Genomic DNA, 12,184 nt, shown 5'->3' with positions numbered 1-12,184 from the left:
AGATTTCAGAGCTCAGTCTTAGCTTTTTGACTTCTTTTTAGCCACACTGTGACACTTTGAGAAACTTCACAGTTCCCTGCCATATTAATTTTTTCTAAAATTTCCAGTGTTGTGTTTAGTTTCATTGAAGCCTGAAGTTTAAAATTTTGGTTCTCATTTTGGCATTTATTGGTTATTTCAGCAATATGGTACAAAATTTATAGATAATATCCTTCCTTTCACACTTTCCATAAACTTTCTAACGATGTGCATGGATCCACTGTAGCATTAAGAGGCCCCGAATTAACCCAGTTTTTGTTCTGTGTTTTGCAATCACCTACAGGCAGCCGAGAGGAGCCTTCCTGTGGTGCCGCCGTTGGCCTGGGTGCAAGGAAGCATAAGCACCTTCTCCCCGGAAACTAAACCTCCTCATTTTGCCGTGAATCCTCCGGGAAGAACCCCATTCCAACTTGGCAGTTTGCCAGCTCCTTTGTAGGAACAAGTGTCCCGATTCATTTTTTCCCATTCATGCGTGTCAGCACCAGTCAAACAGGGCAGTACTCCCTGGGTGGATGGCAAACTGATGACAGGGAGAGCTGGAGCTCCCGTTTCACCAGCCCTCAGGACTTGATCCTGACCATCTCCCTTTCCTGAACATTTTCAGTGCTTTCATTTACACAGAGAGTAGGCCAGCATACTCTCTTAATACCTTTACCTTGAACTGTCTACACCACGCTATATGCACTGAAGATATCACACCTTCTATATTTCCATTCCATCTAGCAATGGTCACTGAATTATTACTAGCAAACGAGGTGGTATCTCGGATTGCCACCGCTGGCAGGGTAGGGCTGGTGGTACAGGGTCCTCCCGGTCACCATCAAGCAACTGTGCCAGCAGCGACTGTTGCAAATTCCAGTCATGCTCGTCAGCAGAGAAGTGAAGGTGTGGCCTTATTCACCAGTTTCCGTGGTCTTAGCACCAATTTAAATTCAGTTCATATCCCCTCTGGCCCTGTCCCTCACAGAAACACAAATCTCACCCTCTACCAAAATGTCCCAGTTTTGTTTTCCTGATTACCATCTCCTCACAAATTCCGTAACAAGGGCAGCACCTGCTGTTACATCAAATCTGAATTTGCAGTTGACACTGTTTTAAACATCACTTCAAGTAATTTTGACTACTCGCTGTATAAACTAGATTATCTAAATATTACCAAATATATCAGTGTAGTCTATCACTCTCCCAGTGCTTCTTCAGAAACCAGTGCATATGACTCCATATCCACACAATTGATTAACCTTAACCTTGCCCTTAGCACCGAAATTCCCATTCTGGGTGATTTTAACATACATATATTGAATGGTTATTGCATTCTGCCAGGACTGACGATGCTGGTCTAGAGTGTGTGCTTCTTGCAGAATCGTTTAATCTCACGCTGTTGGTAAAGCAACCAACCAGAATACCAAATAATCCTGACCATAATGTCCATCTCTTGGATCTGTTCCTGACAAATAATCCAGATCAATACAGGGCAGAAGTACTGTCACCACTTGGATCCTCTGATCATAATCTCATCAAAGCCTCATTAATTAGCCTCCCCAAACTTCCCCATTCTGAACCTGTCAGGGTGACATGATGGCACTTTGATAGGGCAAACTGGGATGGATTTAGAAATTATCTTGCTGACATTCCATGGCATTCTTTCTTCTTTAGTGATGCCAGTTCTACCCAGTCCCACATTAATGCATTAATACTAGCTGGTATGGATTTATCCATATCGTCAGCAATTTACTAAAAATAGAACTCCCCAAAATAGTTTGATAGCAACTGTGCCAGAGCAACAGCCCAAAAGTCGTTAGCATATAACTCGTACTTAAAATCAAAAACATCTGAATCACTCTGTCAATTTAAAACTGTTAGAAACCATGCAAAAGCTGTAATAAATCTCACTAAATCAAACTTTCTTCAAAATCAAGCTTCAAAACTACCTAACAACCCTAATGACAACAGAATATTCTGGTCCTCTCTCAGTTCCTTCAATAATAACTTAAACATGTCATCATCCATTCCCCCACTAAAATCTTCAGATGGCAACATTACAAATGACCCACTTGGGAAAGCAAATATCTTTGCCAGTACATTTGCCAGAAATTCTACAATAGAGGAAGACAGCCAGAACGTCCCTGTACTAGAACTTGACTCTCCCGAAATTGTTCCACTTAAAATACAGACAAGATACGTAAAATCCATGCTTGACAATTTACAAGCCAACAAAGCTCCAGGTCCAGCTGGAATTCCTCCAATTGTTTTGAAAAAGTGTTCCCCAGAACTTGCCTCTGTTCTAGTTAAATTATTTAGCCTATGCATGCGTTCTTCATTCCGTAATTCATGGAAAGAAGCCAATATCCACCCAGTTCCAAAGAAAGGAAGTTCCTCTGACCCCTCTGATGACAGACCAATAGCTGTCACATCTTCTCTTGGTAAAGTATTTCAAGTTAATTAACCCCTCCTATCAGACAGATGTTGTCGTGAGCGCTCCCCCCAGCCAGGCATTCCCGAGAAAAATCGGGAAAATCGTCTATTATTAAACCTTCATATCTCAGTTAATATTTAATCACATAAAACAAACAAGGTCTCATATTACTCAACTATCCTTCAATTTCAAGCTGATTGCATCAGATGGTCCGTGAAGTGCGTGTAGGAAGTGAGTGAGTGGGGAATGAGGGCAATTTTTGTTGTTTTTTTTGCCAATGTCAGTATGCGTTGCGAAGGTTCGGTGACACTACTAAAGCTTACAATAACCCTCCACAACAATAACACTCAGATAACAAATCCAGAACACCAAAATACACCACAAACACTATTTACGTGAATAATTTTCCATAATCGGTCGCACTTGGTGCTGGTAGGCCGGTAACCATAGCAACAACCTTTTGAAGCCAGGCTGCCTGCTCGCCTCCACCACCCCACCTTACAGACAGACAGACAGACTCTCTCTCTCTCTCTCTCTCTCTCTCTCTCTCTCTCTCTCTCACACACACACACACACACACACACACACACACACACACACACACACACGTCATGACAAGTATATAAACAAGATGATAAAGTTGATGTACTCAAATGTGGATGGAATGGTATCTAAATTACTAGAGATGAATGATTATGTCAGAGAAAATGAAACACATATAATATTCCTAACTGAAACAAAATTAACACCAAGGATATCCAATGACATACTAAACTTAGAGGAATACAATATATGGAGAAGAGATAGAAACTTAAAAAAAGGAGGAGGAATTATTAACTAAGAAAAATCTAAAAGTCAATGAAATAAAACAAAATATACCCTCACAAGTAGAACTGATTGCAGTAGAGATCAACACATCTGAAGGGAAAGTAATTGTAGCCAATTTGTACATGCCACCCAGATCAAACACATGGGAAAGAGACGAATATGAGGACCTGGCAGAGAGTACAATTCAGAGATTAAGAGCATTACTACGTAAAATGGAAGAAAAATCGGAAAGAATTATACTAACTGGAGATTTTAATACAAATATGAATTGGAATACTCTAGATATAATTAGCCAAGAAAGCTGTTGGGACCAAAAGCTCCTGGATCTCGTGCAAGAGTTTTTCCTACCGCAACATGTGAGGGAAACCACCAGAAAAAGAGGACTCGATGTACCTTCAATGCTAGATCTCATATTTACTAGACAAGAAAATGATACGGACAGTTTAACATATCACCCTCCACTCGGCAAAAGCGATCATGCAGTACTAAATTGCAACTTCAGGATAGCATATGACATAGTTAACAGCAATGAAAGTTACAAAAAGAGCCTAAACTATAAAAAGGGAAATTATCAAGACCTAAAGAAGTATTTCTTAGTTGATTAGGAAAATGACAAGATTTAAATGCTGTATATAAAAAATTCTGTGAATTTTATGAAATATGTACATCCCACAGCACAAAGAAGCAGACAAGAAAATACAGAAATGGTTCAATACAGAATGTAAAAAATCAAAAGAAAGAAGAGATTTGTTGTGGAATAGATACAGAAGATGCAATAGTGAAAGGGCATATAATAATTACAAACAGGCAAGAAACGATTATACAAGAATAAGGAGGGAAGCCCAAAAACAGTTTGAGGAGGATATAATAAATAAAAGTAGTGATCAACCGAAGCTATTTTACAGCTACATCAGAAGCAAAACCAAAGTAAAAGATATAATACAATCCATTACGGACGAGGGAATCACCTATACACAAAAGAAAGATATTTGTGAAGCACTAAATAAAAATTTCCGATCAGTTTTTACAGAAGAAAAATATTTGGAGAGGGACTATGTGGTACATGCATGTCCACACATACTACCAGATATACAAATAGCAGAAAAAGTACCACGTTGAGTACACCGCTTCCCGTCCGATCAGCGAAGTTAAGCAACGTTGGGTCTGGTTAGTACTTGGATGGGTGACCGCCTGGGAACACCAGATGCTGTTGGCATAACGTTCTCCCTACGTGTCAAGTGGGGTTGGTGGAGAAGTAGTGCCCCTCCCTGTAAAACAATTAACTCTAAGCCTTGGCCACCCCGTTTGGGATACATGGCGTCTGGCAATGAATGAATGAATGAGAAAAAGTAAAACAGGAGGAGACAGAGGAAAAGCAAATGGTCCTGATGAAATTTCATGTTGGGTGCTACAAGAATGTGCAAAGGAGTTAAGTAAACTATTATTTTTAATTTTCAAGAAATCCTTGAGTCAAGGTAAACTACCTGATACTTGGAAAAAGGCAAATATTGTCCCCTTATTCAAGAAAGGGAATAGACAAAATCCACTCAACTACCGACCAGTATCACTGACCAGTGTTATAAGCAAGATATTAGAAAAGCTTATAAGAAAAGCTTGGGTAAATCATCTAGAAGAACACAGTATGATACAAGAAAGACAGTTTGGTTTCAGAAAAGGAAAATCATGTGTTGTTAATCTGTTGAGCTACTATGACAGAGTAACAAACACAATACAGGAAAGAGAAGGGTGGGTGGACAGTATCTATTTAGATTTCAAGAAAGCTTTTGACATAGTACCACACCAAAGAATTTTATGGAAACTGTACCATCAAGGAGGAATTCGAGGCAAACTGTTTTGTTGGATGCAAGATTTTCTCATAAAAAGAGAAATGAGAACAATACTAAGGGGAAACTAGTCATCATGGAAAGAAGTGACTAGTGGAGTACCACAGGGTTCAGTACTGGCACCAATCACGTTTTTAGTGTATATAAATGATATAAACAGTAACACTGGAAAAGAAAGCTATCTAAATATGTTTGCAGATGATGCAAAAATACAAAGGAGAATTACTAACACAGACTCTTGTAAAGAGCTACAAGAAGAATTAAATAAACTTCATGAATGGAGTAATACATGGCAAATGGAATTCAATGTGGACAAGTGTCATGTAATCAAGTTTGGTAAAAGTGGAAAAAGACCTGATTGGGATTATAAGTTAGGAAATAAAACCCTACACACATCAGAAAGAGAGAAGGACCTAGGTGTGATTATCAATAACAGACTATCTCCGGCTGACCACATCAGCGAGAAGGTACGGAACATGTATACACTGCTTGCAAATATGAGAATAGCATTCAGATACATAAATGATGACATGCTAAGAAGGATAATAACATCATTCATCAGACCAACCCTGGAGTATGCATCAGTAGTCTGGAGTCCTCATCTCAAGAAACACATAGACAAGATTGAAAAAGTTCAAAGGGCCGCTACAAAATGGATACCAAGTTTAAGGGACCTAAGCTACGAAGAAAGACTAAATAAACTGAATCTACCAACACTACAGGAGAGAAGGAAAAGAGGTGACATGATAATGCTATATAAGTGCATATCAGGAAAGGAGAAAATAGACATAAATGATTACTTAACATATGGAGAAGCATCAGCAAGAGGACACTGCAAAAAACTGCATAAGAAGAGAGGTGATAATGACGTAAGGAAATTCAGTTTCCCAAACAGAGCAATTGATCAATGGAATGCACTACCGAATGAAATAGTGTGTGCCAAAACAATTCACAAATTTAGGGATATGTACGATAAATATGGTTTAAGACACGGGACAGTACGAGCTTGACTCATTCCTGTAAAGATACAATTAGGTAAGAACAATTAGGTAAGGTAAGAACACACACACACACACACGAGAGAGACAACACACGAGTCGGATGTATATTACTGTGCTCCGCTCTGATGATACCTAAGTTGTATCTGTTTATGGGTCAAGCTCATTTAGGTTAATTTACGTGAAGATCCAACATAGTAAAACAAGTAATAGCAACAAAAGCGTAGTATCTATAAATCAGTGTCTAGGAATGTCCTAAGTTTTCTTACATCAGCTAGACAACATTAAGACGAACAGACGACAGTGATGCAACTACTATTAGCAGAGATTATGTTTTCTTTAAGATGGCTTCATATTTTGGAAAGATGCCTTTAGAAGGTGCTAAGAGAAGAGACAAAGGTAAAAAACAGGATATGACATCTACCCAGAACTGGTTGAAAAGGAAACTTACAATTAGTTAGTTGAAAAAGTAAAAAGACTAGAAAAAACTTTTCAAATGGAAATCGATGAAATCAAGAATGAGCTATGCAGACAGGAGAAAATTAAGAATTAATAAAGGAAACAAACAGAAATGCCACAACAATAGATGAACTATCAGTTGATATAAATTCACTGAGAACGAAGACTAATGAAATGGGATGTGCAGTTGTCAACCATGTGAGAATTATGGATGATTTCAGAAACGATACGGAGAAAATCAGGCAAGCAAGCATTCTGATAGACCAAAGTAGTAATACTGAAAATAACTCAGGTAAATGAAATGGTGAGAAATTACCAGGATGAGGTACAAACTACTTGTGCTGAATTGGTGAAAATAAAGAAGGATTTAAATACAAAGGAAGAAGAAAAACGTGCAAGAAAGGAAGTGAAAGAAATCATAAAAGACAACATAAAACTAGTCAGGGAAGCTGTAGAGATTAACAAATTTACAGTAATCAGCGGCATAGGTGAAGGAGAAATGAAAAACAGAATCCCAAGAGACAAAAAGTAGATGGAAAATATAGTGAACATACTGAAGCAAGTATCAGAGGATATCTGTGATAAAGATATAGAACATAAAAGTCTAAGGAAATATGAGAGATGTAAGTCAAGGCCCCTCAAAGCAACCTTCTGGAGTGCAAAAACACTGTAGAGGAAATATTGGAAAATGCCAAGAAATTCATGGAAAAATAGGAATTTATAAAAGCACAGATAAATAGATGCCTAAGTCAAGAGGAATTGGGAATGCTAAAGAACAGAGAGGATGCAAAAACAAAGAACGAGGAAAGACCAGAGGAATAGAAGAGTAAATTTTTTACAAAGTAATTGAACTGCAGGTATGAAAGTGGTACACAACCAGCAGAGAAAAAAAAGAAGATTCAAACTATGGCAAGTATGTAAACAAGATGATTAACGCCTATGCACCAGTTGACGAGTATAGCCGTCACAATTTTGGTCGCAGAGCAACACCATTTGACTTGTATAGCTGCAAACATCTTCCTGCCACTCTTTGAACTTAACTTATCCTTAATCATCGACAGGACCACATGTAGATATGGGGGATACTTTCATTTGAAAGAGGAGTTGGTGAGCCTTATGTATCTTCAATGTTTTCTCTAGTTGTAATAGTTTGGCCGATATTAGGGTTTTAAGTAAGGGAATTTTTTTTCCAAAATAACAAAATCCCCCGTAGGGAGGATCATGACATTGAAAAACCCCTGGCTTGTAAGAGTTAATTTGATGTACTCAGATTAGACGGAATGGTATCTAAATTATTAGAGATGAAAGACTATACTAAAGAAAAGGAACCACATAATATTTGCCTAATGGAAACAAAATTAACCTCAATGATATCAAACGATGCCCTAAACCTAGAGGATAACAATATATGGAGAAGAGATAGCAATTTAAAAAAAGGAGGTGGAGTTATAATATTAACAATGAAAAATCTACAAGTCAAAGAAATAGAACTGGATATACCTTCACAAGTAGAACTGATTGCAGTAGAGATTAACACATCAGAAGGGAAAATAATTGTGGCTAATTTTTACATGTCACCCAAAACAAACACTTGGGAAAGAGGCAAATATGAAGACCTGGTAGAGAGTACTATTCAGGGTTTAAGAGCATTAATATACAGAATGGAAGATAAATCTGAAAGAATTATATTAACTGGAGATTTCAGTACAAATATAAACTGCAATACTCTAGATGTAAGAGGCCATGAAAGCTATTGGGATAAAAGCTCCTGGATCTTGTGCAAGAGTTTTTCCTAACACAGAACGTAAAGGAAAACACCAGAGAAAGGGGACTTGATGATCTGTCTAATATACTATAGCAGTAGCCGCGTGTCTGTGTATTTTGGGCAGCCGAAACTACACATTCAAATCGCACCTTACATTGGCACAAAAACTGCAAAAAAATAGCTGATGTAAAAAAAAAAAATTGGTCCCATCACGATTGAAAAACTTTTACTATATTTAATAAGTGATCACATTTTCATCAATAAACGCTGGTCCCGGAGCCCGGCATAGCATCTCCGTAGAATTTTTTGCCCAGAGGTAGAACTAAAATAAACTGTAGCAGTAGCTGTGTGTCTGTGTGTGTACTTCGGACTAGCGTTCAGACAACTTGGGTTCCATTCCCAAAGCTGCAAATAACACGATCAATTGCTTAGCTGCAAAAAATCCACATTACAACGTTACACTAGAACAGCACATAAACGCAAGAGCCTTCCGCAGGAGCAAAGTGCAAGGGGCCCGAAGGGCCCATGAGCACTTGTCAGTACTATATCTTATATATACTAGGCAAGAAAATGATATTGGCAATACAATGAATCACCCTCCATTCAGCAAGAGTGACAATGCATTATTAAATTGCAACTTCAGTATGTAGATGTGACAGAGAATTAGGAGAAATACGCTGAGGTGGTTTGGACATGTAGAGAGAATGGAGAATGAAAGACTGACTAAGAGGGTGTATGTAGGTGAGGTGGAGGGAGGGAGAGGGAGGGGAAGACCGAGGATGAGGTGAAGGGATGGAGTTGAGAGGTATATGAGGGAGGGGGGAGCGAGTGGGGGGGCGGGTAGTCAAATGGTGGGTGACAGAGCGACTTGGAGGCGTTTTGTCTGCAGCCACCCTTTGCGGGATTAGGGCGTCTGGCTATAGATAGAACTTCAGGGTTGCACATGACATAGTTAACAGTAATGAGTTACAAAAAAAGAACATAAACTGAGAAAAGGGCAACTACCAAGACCTAAAGAAGTATTTCTTAGAAACAGATTGGGAAAAGGAGCTTAGATGACAAGATTTAATTGTTATATATAGAAAATTCTGGGAATTTTATGAAACATGAGTCCAAAATTACATCTCACAGCACAAAGAAACAAATGAAAATAAAGTAATGTGTTAATACAGAATGTAAAAAATCAAAAGAAAAGAGACTTGCCGTGGAATAGATACAAAGTCACAATAGTGAGAGGGCATATAACAACAAACAAGGGATGAGGCTATGGCACACATAATGTCTGACTTGGCTCGTATCTCTGACTGGGAAAAAAATAATCTTGTTGTTTTTAATGCACCAAAGACTCAGTTCTTACACCTATCAACCCAACAAAATCTTCCACAGGTGTACCCACTGATGTTTAATAATATTCAGCTTAATCCTGCATTATCCTTGAATATGGCTGGGGTTTCATTCACTCAGGACTTATCTTGGAAAGATCATATTACATCTCTTGTGAAATCTGCTTCTAAGAGATTGGGTGTGCTAAGCCGTCTCCATTCCTTCTTTACCCCTGCACAATCGTTGACTCTATACACGGGTTTTATCTGCTCCTGTGTGGAATATGTGGGGAGGCTCCCCACATACAACTCTTCTCAATAGGGTGGAGTCAAAGGCTTTTCGTCTCATTAACTCTCCTCCTCCTACTGCCTTCCTTCAACCTCTATCTCTTTGCCACACTGTTGCATCTTTATCTTTTTTCTATTGCTACTTCAATGGTCACTGTTCCTCTGCACTGTCTGCATGCATTCCTCCATCTCTACGACGGGCGCGTACCTAGGGCATTATCAGTGCACCATAACAATATTTTCATTAAACATACAATTATTTATATAATTTCCATAATGAAATTGTGATAGATTCATTGAAATATGAGTGAAGAGGTTAGGTATAACGAAACAATTGGTGAATGCAACAAAATATTAATTCTACCGACCTATATATGTGAAAATAATTCTTGTAACAATTTTACATTAATTCAAACCCTTCAAAATACCGACGAAAAAAACAGAAGTGTTAGGAAATTAGAGAGAGAGAGAGAGAGAGAGAGAGAGAGAGAGAGAGAGAGAGAGAGAGAGAGAGAGAGAGAGAGAGAGAGGTATTCCCCTGACACTTGAGCTTGGCAAATACCCGCAGGTGAAATACAGTAGGTACGGCATCTCTGTCTCTCTCTCTCTCTCTCTCTCTCTCTCTCTCTCTCTCTCTCTCTCTCTCTCTAGCGTATATATATATATATATATATATATATATATATATATATATATGTATGTATATATGCGGGCCACAGACCACAGGTTGCCTGTGTAGCGAGGCGTTCGTCCAAGAGGCGTCGCATTTAAAAACATTTGGAGATGGGGAGGGGGCAAAGAGAAGGAGGGGTGAAGAGAGAGAGGGATAGAGGGAGGAGAGACCAGTTGTTGATTTTTTAAATATCATAATTATTCCACAACTGACCAAGGCTGAACAGGTACCTCGGAAAGTCAAAGCCCAACCGGGCTGTGCTAATGCTAGCAAGAGTCGTCAGACTCGGGGGAGGGAATGGATATGGACTAGCAGTAAATGCGGAGTCCCTCCCACACCTGGTGATCGGCAAGAGCCTTGATTTCGTGACTCTTTAGACACGAATCCAATTTGCTAATTTCAGAATATTAGAACAAATACCATAGAGAAATTATTGGCTGGATGGATGGATTAACAAAAACAACTCATCGATATTGGCATAATAGACGAGAGAAGTATCGTCTCAAGCGAGGTAAATAGCTGTGTGTGTGTGTGTGTGTGTGTGTGTGTGTGTGTGTGTGTGTGTGTGTGTGTGTGTGTGTGAGAAAGAGAGAGAGAGAAGGGGGAATGGAAGGGAGAGAGAATAAGGGGAACCAGGAAGAGAAAATGAGAGAGAGGAGGGGAGGATAATGAGAGAGGAAATGGGGAATGGGAGGGAGGGAGTATGAGTGTTATGCTGGGTGTTTTTAGTCTGACCTCTCGTCCTAAAAACACCAGCGACTGAGAGGGGTCCTCTTTCCGGACCGGGAGTAAAGCACCCACAAAGAAACAGGACATAAAAACCAGGCAGTACACGTTAACACATCTATTGTCTTAATTCTTACACCGTTACAATATACACAAAGAGATATATTGGATATGTGTGGAGACAGGAAACACAGAGTTAGTCTTTAATACAAATGATTATAGTCACACTCACAATATGTCACTCTTCACTTATACATGGATATTTGGTTTTAATATTATAATACCCGTATAGTTTCTAGGCAGAGATGGCGTTTTATATGTTAAGTTCGATACACTAGGAGAGGACGTGACCAAGAGTTGGGGGAATGAATATTATCATAAGTGGGTAGGGTGCGGGTCGCGACACTCGCGGAAGTCATTTAGTCGCAGTAGCACTAGTTCACAAGTTTCTGATGATGCCCGCACACCTCTGATCTCGACACACGATTTCTATAAGTCCTCCCGTATATAGTTATTGATCTTTTCTGCTCTGCCAAGTACCGGGTCACTATACACTGTCGGTAACTTTAGTCACTTATATATTACTTGGGCCTTTACTCTGTCACTTATCACTGTGCACTTCTATCTTGACTGTTCATGACACTAGCGTTATTAGTCACTGTGTACCCATATTTTTCCTGGGCATCACCTGTTGCGAGTCCAGGGCGTGAGAGAGGGGCCCTACGGGGAGCCCTAATGCACTGCCCGCAGGGGCGTCACTGCCTGGGTCGTAGTTGTTGTTGGGGTGCAGGGAGGCCCTCCTGTCTGGGGGCCTCGACCTGAGAGG

At 39.4% G+C, this 12,184-nt stretch overlaps 1 protein-coding gene and 1 pseudogene across 1 annotated transcript in view; both read left to right on the top strand.

Moving 5' to 3' along the window:
* Positions 1-12,184, top strand: part of LOC145391150 (sulfotransferase 1A1-like) — a 60,739-nt gene that overhangs the window by 9,593 nt on the left and 38,962 nt on the right. The window lies entirely within an intron of this gene.
* Positions 4,381-4,496, top strand: LOC145391334 (5S ribosomal RNA; annotated as a pseudogene).

This window comes from Coenobita brevimanus, chromosome 17 (genome assembly GCF_032717465.1).
Source record: "Coenobita brevimanus isolate Jiangsu-jjx chromosome 17, ASM3271746v2, whole genome shotgun sequence".
Taxonomy (NCBI): domain Eukaryota; kingdom Metazoa; phylum Arthropoda; class Malacostraca; order Decapoda; family Coenobitidae; genus Coenobita; species Coenobita brevimanus.
Note: the sequence above shows the minus strand (reverse complement) of the source record. Positions and strands in the feature narration are given on the sequence as shown.